Source organism: Theropithecus gelada, chromosome 2, assembly GCF_003255815.1.
Source record: "Theropithecus gelada isolate Dixy chromosome 2, Tgel_1.0, whole genome shotgun sequence".
NCBI classification, from domain to species: Eukaryota; Metazoa; Chordata; class Mammalia; order Primates; family Cercopithecidae; genus Theropithecus; species Theropithecus gelada.
The window spans coordinates 64,732,051-64,743,127 of NC_037669.1; positions in this window are offsets into that span (position 1 = coordinate 64,732,051).

Consider the following 11,077-nt stretch of genomic DNA (forward strand, 5'->3'; position numbering starts at 1 on the left):
CATGGGTGGGGACTTTATTCTTTTGAACTGTGATATAACAGGACATCATTTTAAGATTTTTTTTTTTTTTTTTTTGAGACGGAGTCTTGCTCTGTCGCCCAGGCTGGAGTGCAGTGGCCGGATCTCAGCTCACTGCAAGCTCCGCCTCCTGGGTTCACGCCATTCTCCTGCCTCAGCCTCCCGAGTAGCTGGGACTACAGGCGCCCGCCACCTCGCCCGGCTAGTTTTTTGTATTTTTTAGTAGAGACGGGGTTTCACCGTGTTAGCCAGGATGGTCTCGATCTCCTGACCTCGTGATCCGCCCGTCTCGGCCTCCCAAAGTGCTGGGATTACAGGCTTGAGCCACCGTGCCCGGCCCCATTTTAAGATATTTTTATCCATTTTTTTTTAAAAAGCCATGGACCAATTAGCCCTTTCCATGCATTGTTTAGGAATCATATTTCATGCTTTCAATTAACTTTATTTTCCTGCAAAATAAACAAATTCATTAGCAGACATGTACTTAAATCACAGATTGCTAGTATGTGATGCACTGTGTTAACATAAACATAACTCAGTTTTTTACAAGCTGCATTGGATTTATTTTCTTCCAGGGGTTAAATGAGACCTATCAATTTATTTTTTCATGTTGTTTTTCAGAATATGATAAACAGACAAACCTTCTTTTGTTTTTTTTTTTTGTTTTTTTTTTTGTTTTTTTTTTGTTTTTGAGACGGAGTCTCGCTCTGTCGCCCGGGCTGGAGTGCAGTGGCCAGATCTCAGCTCACTGCAAGCTCCGCCTCCCGGGTTTACGCCATTCTCCTGCCTCAGCCTCCCAAGTAACTGGGACTACAGGCGCCCGCCATCTCGCCCGGCTAGTTTTTTGTATTTTTTAGTAGAGACGGGGTTTCACCGTGTTCGCCAGGATGGTCTCGATCTTCTGACCTCGTGATCCACCCGTCTCGGCCTCCCAAAGTGCTGGGATTACAGGCTTGAGCCACCGCGCCCGGCCACAAACCTTCTTAGGCATTCATAGCACTATGCCACAGTACAGTGGGACCACAGCAAGGGTTCCAAATCTTCTGTTTATACTGACATGAAAAATTTGCCTTATCTTATAGGAATTAGTAACTCTCTCTTATGCCATATCCTTTGTGTTTCTCACTTAGATAGTTTTGTGCCAGCTCATACTACAACATTTAAGGGCACATAAGCAGACAAGAGCTTTATATATGACACTTGTATTGCCCGTATATCAAGTAGAGTTTTCTCCAAACAGGAAACACTTATTGACTTAGATTCCTTTTTCTTTATCTGAGTGTATGCACAATAATACAGATATAGAACACATTTTCAAATATTATTACTTGCATATAGGAGCCATCTTAAAAGTTTCCTAAAATTAAACGTCTATACACCATTGCTGGGAATGTAAATTATTTCAGCCACTGCGTAAAGCAGTTTGGAGATTTCTCAAAGAACTTAAAACAGAGCTACCAATTCAACCCAGCAATCTCATTACTAGGTATATACCCAAAGGAAAATAAACAGTTCTACCAAAAGACACATTCACTCATATGTTCATTGCAGCACTATTCACAATAGCAAAAACATGGAATCAACTTAGGTGCCCATCACCAGTGTATTGGATACTAAAATGTGTTACATATACACCATGGAATATCATGCAGTCATAAAATAAATAACAAAATCATGTCCTTGTGAGCAACATGGATACAGCTGAAGGTCATTATCCTAAGCAAATCAAGGCAGGAACAGAAAACTAAATACCACGTTCTCACTTACAAGTTGGAGTGAAACATTGAGTACACATAAACATAAAGATGGCAACACTAGACAATGGGGACTAGTAAATGAGGGAGGGGAGGAGAGGACTAAGGATTGCAAAATTAATTACTGAGTACTATGCTTGATGATCCTGGGTGACAGGATCATTCACACCCCAAACTCCAGCACCATGTAATATACCCATGTAACAAACCTGCACATGTACCCACTGAATCTAAGATAAAATTTGAAATTATTTTTAGAAATTCCTAAATTTAAGCATAATTTAAAGTCTTAAATATGAATAAAGGAGAAAATGTGATGATGAAAGTCTCAAATATTTCTGGGTATTCAAAATATTCTGATACATTTATCCAAAGATGAAGTAGAGAAGCTAACAAGCATAATGAATATATTCAATATGGATAATAATGAACAAACACAAATCAATTAAATAACTTGGTAATATTTTGCCAAAGAAAAAATAGTAAAGCCAAAATCTAATGGCATGACACAATTGTAGGATGAAAGCCATATTAAATATCATTAATGTATGCAACCATTTTACAAAAAATTACATGTTATTTACATTACAATTTAAAAACAAAAATAGCAATTATATTGAAGAGGTTTAAAGAGCTACATAAATTGAGACCCAGGTATTCCACTTCTAAGACTCTATATAATGTAAGTAAACTGAAATATAGAAAACTCTATATTCCCATAGATATTCAATGATAAAATAAATTATAAATATCTAAGAACATAATTATTAGTTTAAATCGTATGAAATTACCATTATCTGAGCATTTCTGACCTGGAAAAATAATAATTTCGCATTGTTTAAACTAATAGATTATTCTGTAATCCTGTAATGAAACAGCCATTAAAATTATGTTTTCAAAGGTTTGTAATATAATAAATCTTTCCAATGTGAAGTTATAGATTTCTAATACTGGGTGCATTCAGAACCAACCAACCCTAAAACTATGAAGCATAGGCCAGGCGTGGTAGTTTATGCCTGTAATCCCAGGATTTTGGGAGGCCAAGGCAGGTGGATCACTTGAGGTCAGGAATTTGAGACTAGCCTGGCCAACAGAGTGAAACCCCATCTCTACTAAAAATACAAAAATTAGCTGGGTGCAATGGTGCACGCCTGTAATCCCAGCTACTCAGGAGGCTGAGGCAAGAGAATTGCTAGAGCCTGGGAGGCAGAGGTTAGAGTGAGCCGAGATCACGCCACTGCGCTCCAGCCTGGGTGACAGAGCGAGATTTTGTCTCAAACAAAACAAAACAAAACAACACAACTATGAAGTATAGACAATATATAAAACATAAGTACCGGAAAACACTGGAAAGTAATCCAAAACATGCAGATAGTGAAGGGGCATACAACTGGAAGAAGGGAACAACACTGGGTAAGTTTCCTATTTCACAGCTTTTAGGGAAGATCAAGACCCAGTCTGTCCATTCTAGGTGGATAAAATGAGGAAAGCAAACCTGCAGTTATTGGCTTGAAGAAGCAAAGGACAGAGCTTGGGCAACCAGAGCAACTGGGAAATATTGAGGGGAAATAAATCAAGGAGAAGGCCCCCTATTCTATGTGTAAATGATGCCCAATCCCTGGCTATCTTCTGAAATATGCATCAGTGGGTGCTCTAGACTGAATATATGTGCCTGCCCCCTAATTATATGTTGAAACTTAATCGTTAATGAGATAGTATTTGGAGATGAGCCCTTTGAGTAGTAATTAGATCAGGATAGTGGGGCCCTTATGACTGGGATTAGTGCCTTCATGAAGGAAGTCCCAGAGAACTCCTTCACCCCTTCCATCCTGTGAGGACAATGGGAGAAGGTAGCTGCCTATAAACCAGGAAATCAGCCCTCACAAAACAACAAATCGTTCAACACCTCAATTTTGGACTTTCCAGCCTCCAGAACTGTGAGAAATACATTTCTGTTGCTTAGAAGTCACCTGGCTTATAGTATTCTGTTACAGCAGCCAGAACTAAGACAGCAAGATAATTTCCAAACAGTCTGCTGAGGTTAAAAGAATTGAATTGAGATTTCAACAACCATCCACTTCAAAGGACACTATAGTTTGATTTCTGCTACATTTACTGCCTGGTAGTCAAAACAGAAGTTAATATAATTTGGAGAACATGACAGATTCTGGAATCTCTACAATGACCAGAAAACAATTCAAAATGACTCCACATATGATAAAACCAGACAATGTGTTCCATACTCAAAGAGAACACAATGGAGATGACCCCTGAGATTACCTACTAAATATTGGACTTAGCAAACAAGGAATTTAAAGCACTGTTGTAATTGTGCTTGATGAAAAAAAAATTAATATTTTTCAAAATGAACCTAAAATTGAGAAACCTAAACAGAGAAATAGAACTATTAAAAAAGAACCAGAAAGCTATTCTAGGATTGAAAAATAATATCAGAAATTAAAATTTTCACTTAGCTTAACAGCAAATTGGAGGTAACAGAGAAAAGAGCTGGCATACTTGAAGCTAGATCCATAGAAATATTCCAACCTTAAAAACAGAGAGAAAAGATTGGGGGTGGGTGGGAGTGGAATTGAATAGAACCTCAAAACATTTTACATGTGTGTAATTGAATTTTCAACAGAAGAAAGAGAGATGAGGCATAAAAATATATTGGAGAAATATGGCAAAAAAAATTTATCAAATGTGGTGAAAATCAGGCATTAATAGATTCAAGGATCCCAGCAAACCTTCAGAAAGATAATATTAAGAAAGCCCCACCTAAGTACATAATAATCAAACTGCCAAAAAACAAAAATAATAAACCTTGAAAACAGAGAGAAAAACAACACATTGCATACTGTTTATAGCAAGTTAAAAGTTCTGAAAGAAAAATGAACAAAAAAATCTTATCAACCCAGAATTCTTTATCCAGTGAAAATTTTCAAATATTTAGGTAAAATAAATATATTTTCAGATAAATGAAAACTAAGACGATTATCATCATTAGAATCACACTATATATAAGACACACTAAAAGTCATTTTTAAGGTTGAAAGGACATTATACCAGATAGAAACTCAGATCTTTATAAAGAAGTAAAGAGCATTGAAAATGGAAAAGATGTGGGTAAATATAAAATTTTTTCTTTCAATTTACCTAAATTATATATGATGGTTTAAATAAAAAAGGCTGTACTCTTGCTTCTGATAAAACTGAGATAATTTCCCAACTCCAGAGAAAAAGCACATGATCACAATACATAAAATATCATTTCATATATGAAGATTATTTCAATAATCCATAATTCTATAATAAATATATTATCTTTCACAATATTGATTTCATCTACTGTTTTATGACTTGAACAACAAAGGAAGCCTGCAGAGATTTTATAGAAAGATCAGCGTAAATAGATAAAAATAAGAATCCTTTTCTCAGATCTAAATTTTGCATTATCTCTCTAGGAAGAGATCATTAAATTATTATTTTGTCATAGGACTCTTTTCTGATGAGAATGTAAAACACTTAACCATTTGCATTTGAAGCAAAGTGAAATAAATATAGCTTGCCTACTTCAAAATAAAATAACTTAAAATTTATCTAAATTTGAATGAATTGCTTAGGAGGAAGTACAAAAAAAAACATTATGCCCAACTTAATGTGTTTTTTTTCTATTATACATGCCCAAAGAAAAAATGTTTGTTGTGGAAACAGCTAGAACTGATTAATTTGAAGAATATCTTACACACAAGGTAATTAACCGAAATTCTTATACATGAAGCATGTTTTATTCACTTTATCTAATGAAAAAATACACTTTGCTGCAGATTATTCTTTTATTCTCAAAATTAGACTCAAATATAAAAGTTAACTTCCAGCTGATTATTAGGTGAGGACCAGGCACCTCTTTGGTTTTTTAAACCAAAGGTGATTATTTTTAAATCAAAGGTGATTATTTTAAACCAAAGGTGATTATTAGGTGAGGACCAGGCTCCTCTTTGGTTTTTTAAACCAAAAACGATTTTATAAAACTGGTGTTTCATCAAATAATATGTCATGTCTGGTTTTTTATGCAGCAGTTGGGTACCATAAGCAGAAGAAAAAACATTTTAAATTTTTATAATTATCTAATAACCAATTAATTGTGAAAGTATATTGCCTAATGCACTTTTGCGAGTTTTCAAGGCATTGGTAATTGTTAACAGTTCAATTTAAAAAGAGAGCAGGAATAAATAAGCCTGTGTTATATTCATAAACTTGTTTTCTTTACAAAGTAAATATATGGAGGATATTATGCTTTATAACACAAATAAAATATCACAAGTCTAATGTACATACAGAAAACACATTTTTCCTTTAAATGCTACTCAAATAAAATACAAATTAAATTTTTATAACCTGATCTTCTCCAGCAATTTAGTTATGTATTTAATTCTCACACCAAATCCAAAATTTAGCTATAGTGAAATCCTAAAATGCTTACCACGATATGAAATGAAGCATAAATAACAAGCTTTTGAAAATCATAAAACCACACTAAAATTATTTTCATTTGGATAAGCTAATATATTTTCTAGGAGTAACTGGCAAAGCCTTACCAACTAATTTTTACTCAAATGATTTAGATATCAAATTCTGGTGCGAGATTTTGAAGGAGATAGCTGGCAATTAACTCCTCTCAAAGTTTGTGAATAAAGCATGGCATATGTTCCACACTTGATGAATTACACACATCCACTATAAGATCTCGAAAAGAAAGGCATTCCCATGCCAACCTTGAAACCCTCAACAAGAATTTATTCAAGCCATAACTCTACACCGATGACAGAGCAAACCAACATAAAATGGGGACTTTACCCAAGGAATTGTTTATAGAAGGGTCAGAAGACATTTCCCATAAAGTGCTGTGGAAGCCCAGCTGTTTTGTTCTGTTTTATATTTACCGTAATAAACTCTTTTCCTTTAAGTTATAGGGTTTTCTCACCACCATGTGATCGAAGATGTAAGGTGGAACAGCCCCTTGTTAGAATTATCTCAGAGAGGGAAAATAAAATATGTTCTCTGAAATAGTGACTGTGGTTTTGTTCATATCCGTTGGTAAATGAATTAGTCTCCTTGGGAATTGGTAGTTAAATGGAATTCCAGTCGTGGAGAGCATCACCAGTTTTGTATTTACTACTGTCAGTAGGTGTAAGCTTGTATATTAGTTCAAGATGGATGACTTTGTTTTTGCGCTTGATTCCCAGGAGATTGGACGTTAGTAAAAGGATACAGAAAGAGTTGTTAAACAGGACAACTTTGGTGCATATTAAAGTCAGAAAAGTGCATTAGTAAAGTCAGAAAAGAACAGGCCTAAAACATTGCTTCCATAATTAAACAGAAGTAATGCAAAGAGAAAAAAGAAAAAAAAAATTAACCACAGAAAATATACTAAAAATGCCTCATCTAGAAAACATTTTTATACCTTTATTTTACATTCTTTCAGTAATAAATAACCCTGCCAATAAAATATGTGGTATTCTGGGGTCAAAGTGGTAAAGTAAATTTACATAAAGGTCATTAAGAATTTAAAAGAAATAAGAAAATATACACAGGCACATAACTGCCAACCAGATCCATTTTGTGAACCTCAGACTTTGCAAGCATTTCCTGGGCTCTACAAGTAAAGAATCAGGGGAAATTGTATTTTTGAGACCACTGTTTATGCAAATTATGTTAGGAGAAAGGGAGAGCCTATAATACCACCTAAATCTTCATTCATCCATTCATTCATAAGTGCATATGTACATAGGTAATGCATACCTAATCTGCAGATGGTAAACATAGTGCCTCTCTTTGAAAAAGAGTAAGTTATTTTCTACATATTTGGAATAAATGGAACCTTAGTATGTTCTAACATTTCCTCTGAGATTAAAGTAATAAGCATTAAAATATCAAAGAAAATCTTGCATACAATAAAGAAGCAAGAGTTCCTTTCAGTGTCTAAAGTTGGAAAGAATCCCTACCTTCCTAACAGCTTAATCCTTACCTAGAGGTGTCCTGTGGAGAGTTTCGGTTTGGTCCATAATAGGGATCCCTTTCATCTCAAATGCAGCTCTGATAACAGTACCGCTTGAAGGATACTCAGGAAGTAAAGAGAAGTGAACATCTTGCTATGAGCTGGAAAGCACAGACAGAATCCTCCACCACCCTGCCAGGGCAACTCACCTGCCCAAAGACAAAGGAATCTTTACTGTTATAGGTACATGCAACCCACAGCAGGTAAAATGCATTCCCTAAGTCTGTTTCGTCTTTCCGTGACACATCACTGCCATGACAGACTGATTCTTCCAAATAATTTCATGAAGGCCCTTAGTAAATATAGGCTTGACATAGTAGCTGGCAAAGTTATGAACAAAATGTATTTTATTCTGAGACAGAGTCTATTTTAAATAGCTCACTGACCTTTATAATCACAGTGTTTGGTCAAAAAAAAAAAAAAAAAATCAAAACCACTAAAGTAGAGCCAAATAAGATGCTTCCATTTATATTAAGTAATTTCTTCTCACAGTGCAGAAAAGAGTGGTGATGTTCATACCTAAGCACAATTCTACTAAATAATCAAGTTCCTAATCATTGTGAAGACTGCACCTCAGAATCATAATCAGTTGATTTGGAGTGTAATTTACTTTTACAGTATTACAGATGACTTCGTTGACATTTGTAGACATTGTAACACAACACCACAGGCATTTTTAACCACAAATTAACCTCAGTCTAATGGTAGAGAACATAGCCATGGAATAAAGTGACAAAATAAATGCACCTCCACAAAAGGGAGTGATTCAAAAAATCCTGACTTCTGTGCTCAATCAAAACAGTTACATTTCAATAAACGATCAAGTATTTGCTGGATATCTCCTATCCTCAAAATAAGACTATTCCACTTGGAAAAATGCAATATTTAAATGGGAAAAAATACTACGCAATTGACCTTAACAGAGGGCAGGCAAAGCATGTGGAAAGGAATAAAGGGTTGCTATGTGATTTCAAGTTGTTTTAAAACTGATTTTATCGCCGGGCTTGGTGGCTCACGCCTGGAATCCCAACACTTCGGGAGGCCAAGGCAGGCAGATCACGAGATCAGGACATGGAGACCATCCTGGCTAACACAGTGAAACACCGTCTCTACTAAGAAACATTTAAAAAAGTTAGCCGGGCATGGTGGTGGGCACCTGTAGTCCCAGCTACTTGGGAGGCTGAGGCAGGAGAATTGTGTGAATCTGGGAGGCGGAGCTTGAGGTAGGCCGAGATCACACCACTGCACTCGAGCTTGGGCGACAGAGTGAGACTCCGTCTCAAAAAAACAAACAAACAAAAAACTGATTTTGTCATATTACTTTTCAGCTCCAAAACCTAAACGGTTTCCACATTGTGAACAGGAGGAAGTTCTTCACATGTCCTGGCTTACTATTAGAGGCCATCAACTCCCACATTCAGTCTCACTCAGTACCATACATAAATGAAACCTGTCTTTGTGTTGGGTTGTTCACTGAACTGGCCCCAGAAGGGTCACAGTTCACCTCAGTTTCCCTGAATCACTGCAACTCCAGATAACTCTCATGTTGGCTTTTAATAATACATAGCATTTTCGTGGCAATGTTTCTTTCTGCTTTTATTAGTAATAATAATGGTTGATATTTATTGAGGGTTTATTAGATATTTGGCACAGTGCAAAGGCTTAGATGTGGCACCACTTAATTCATACTTACAAAATACCTATCAAGTGTGTACCAGATTACATCTGAATTTTACACATGAGAAAATGAGTCATGGGGAAGTTAAGTCAATTGTCTAAGGTTGTAGGAAATAAAGGATCCAAGACTTTAACAGAAGACTATTTGATTCCATAGCATGTGTGCATTATCAATGTCTACTCTCCTCCAAGAGAATATACACACTGAAAAGCTAGGAGTAGATTGATATTTCACGTATTTTTCACAGTAGAGACCTCAGACTGCTTGGCCCATGGTAGAGCATTAATACTCATTGAATGAATGGATAAATAGGTAGTGGGTGGAAGGAAAAATAGACTCTAAGGACAGAAATTAATTCAGGCATGAGATCTAAGGACCTTATCAAAGAGACGGGGGAAGGGCAGATATTTTCAGGGAAAGACAGGATTTGAGAACTGAATAAATATAAGGGAAGAAGATGCAGGAGAGTAGAAAATGACTTAAAAATTTCAAGCCTGGGAAATGGGAACAATGATGGCAAGTTAGAAAGACTGTTCACATGTCAAATGTCATCAGTTTGGTTTGGAGTATACTTTCTCATGGGTGAGATATATACCCATGGAAGTATCAGATAAAGAGTTGCAAGTGTGAGAGATTAAAACAGAACCTAAGGATTGTGTTTGACTTGTTCTCAGGAGTTGTTGAGATTCCCTGCAAAGAAAGGGTTTTCATGAGTGTGAGTGTGGGGAGCAAAGGGGTACAGAAATAAGCTCTGTCTGCATTGCATTTATGAGTCAGAGGAAGAAAACCATCAAATTATATGAAGAAAGAAGTATCATAAATGTGGGAGATAAAGAGCAGAATACAATGAATGACATGAACACTATAGCAAAGAAGTATGTTGAGGAAGTGGTGTTTAACAATATTAAACAAATACAAACCTTTACAGCCCGTCCCCGCCCCCCCCCAAAAAAAAACCATTGGTGATATTAGCAAGAGAAATGTTGGTACAACTTGGGTTCTAGTAATCATATTGCAGTGAGGATAGAATTACTGAAAAATTAAAATGCTAATAAACTAATATCAAGCTCTTACTAGGTTCCAAACACTGAGTTTAGTGGTCTGTATATAGATTAACTCATTTAATTTAGACAAAACCAAACAAATCTTTGAGTTTAATGTTGTGCTTTTGCCAACTTTTAGGAATGAAGACTTGAGGACTGAGGGATGTAATGTGAAGTGCCTGAGTCACAAGGTTAAAGAATGAAAGACCGGAGAACTCAAACACCTATCTGTCTGATTCATATGCTTTGTTGCGCAGTTTGGCAGATGGGAAAAACTAGAGACAGAAATATAATGAGAAGACACCTACAATGTAAAACAGATTGGCCAGTATAGAAGGACAGAATGGAGGCGATAGCTAAAAATTAGGTGATTAGAAGATTCCTCTGGATTTAAGAAATCATGAAATCAAGAAAAGTTATCTTTACGGGCAAGAAAAAACAACCCTTCTTCTGAGACAAATCAAAATAACAGAAATTAACTGTGACATCTCCTAGCTATATTCTACCACTTTCTTGGGATCCTCAC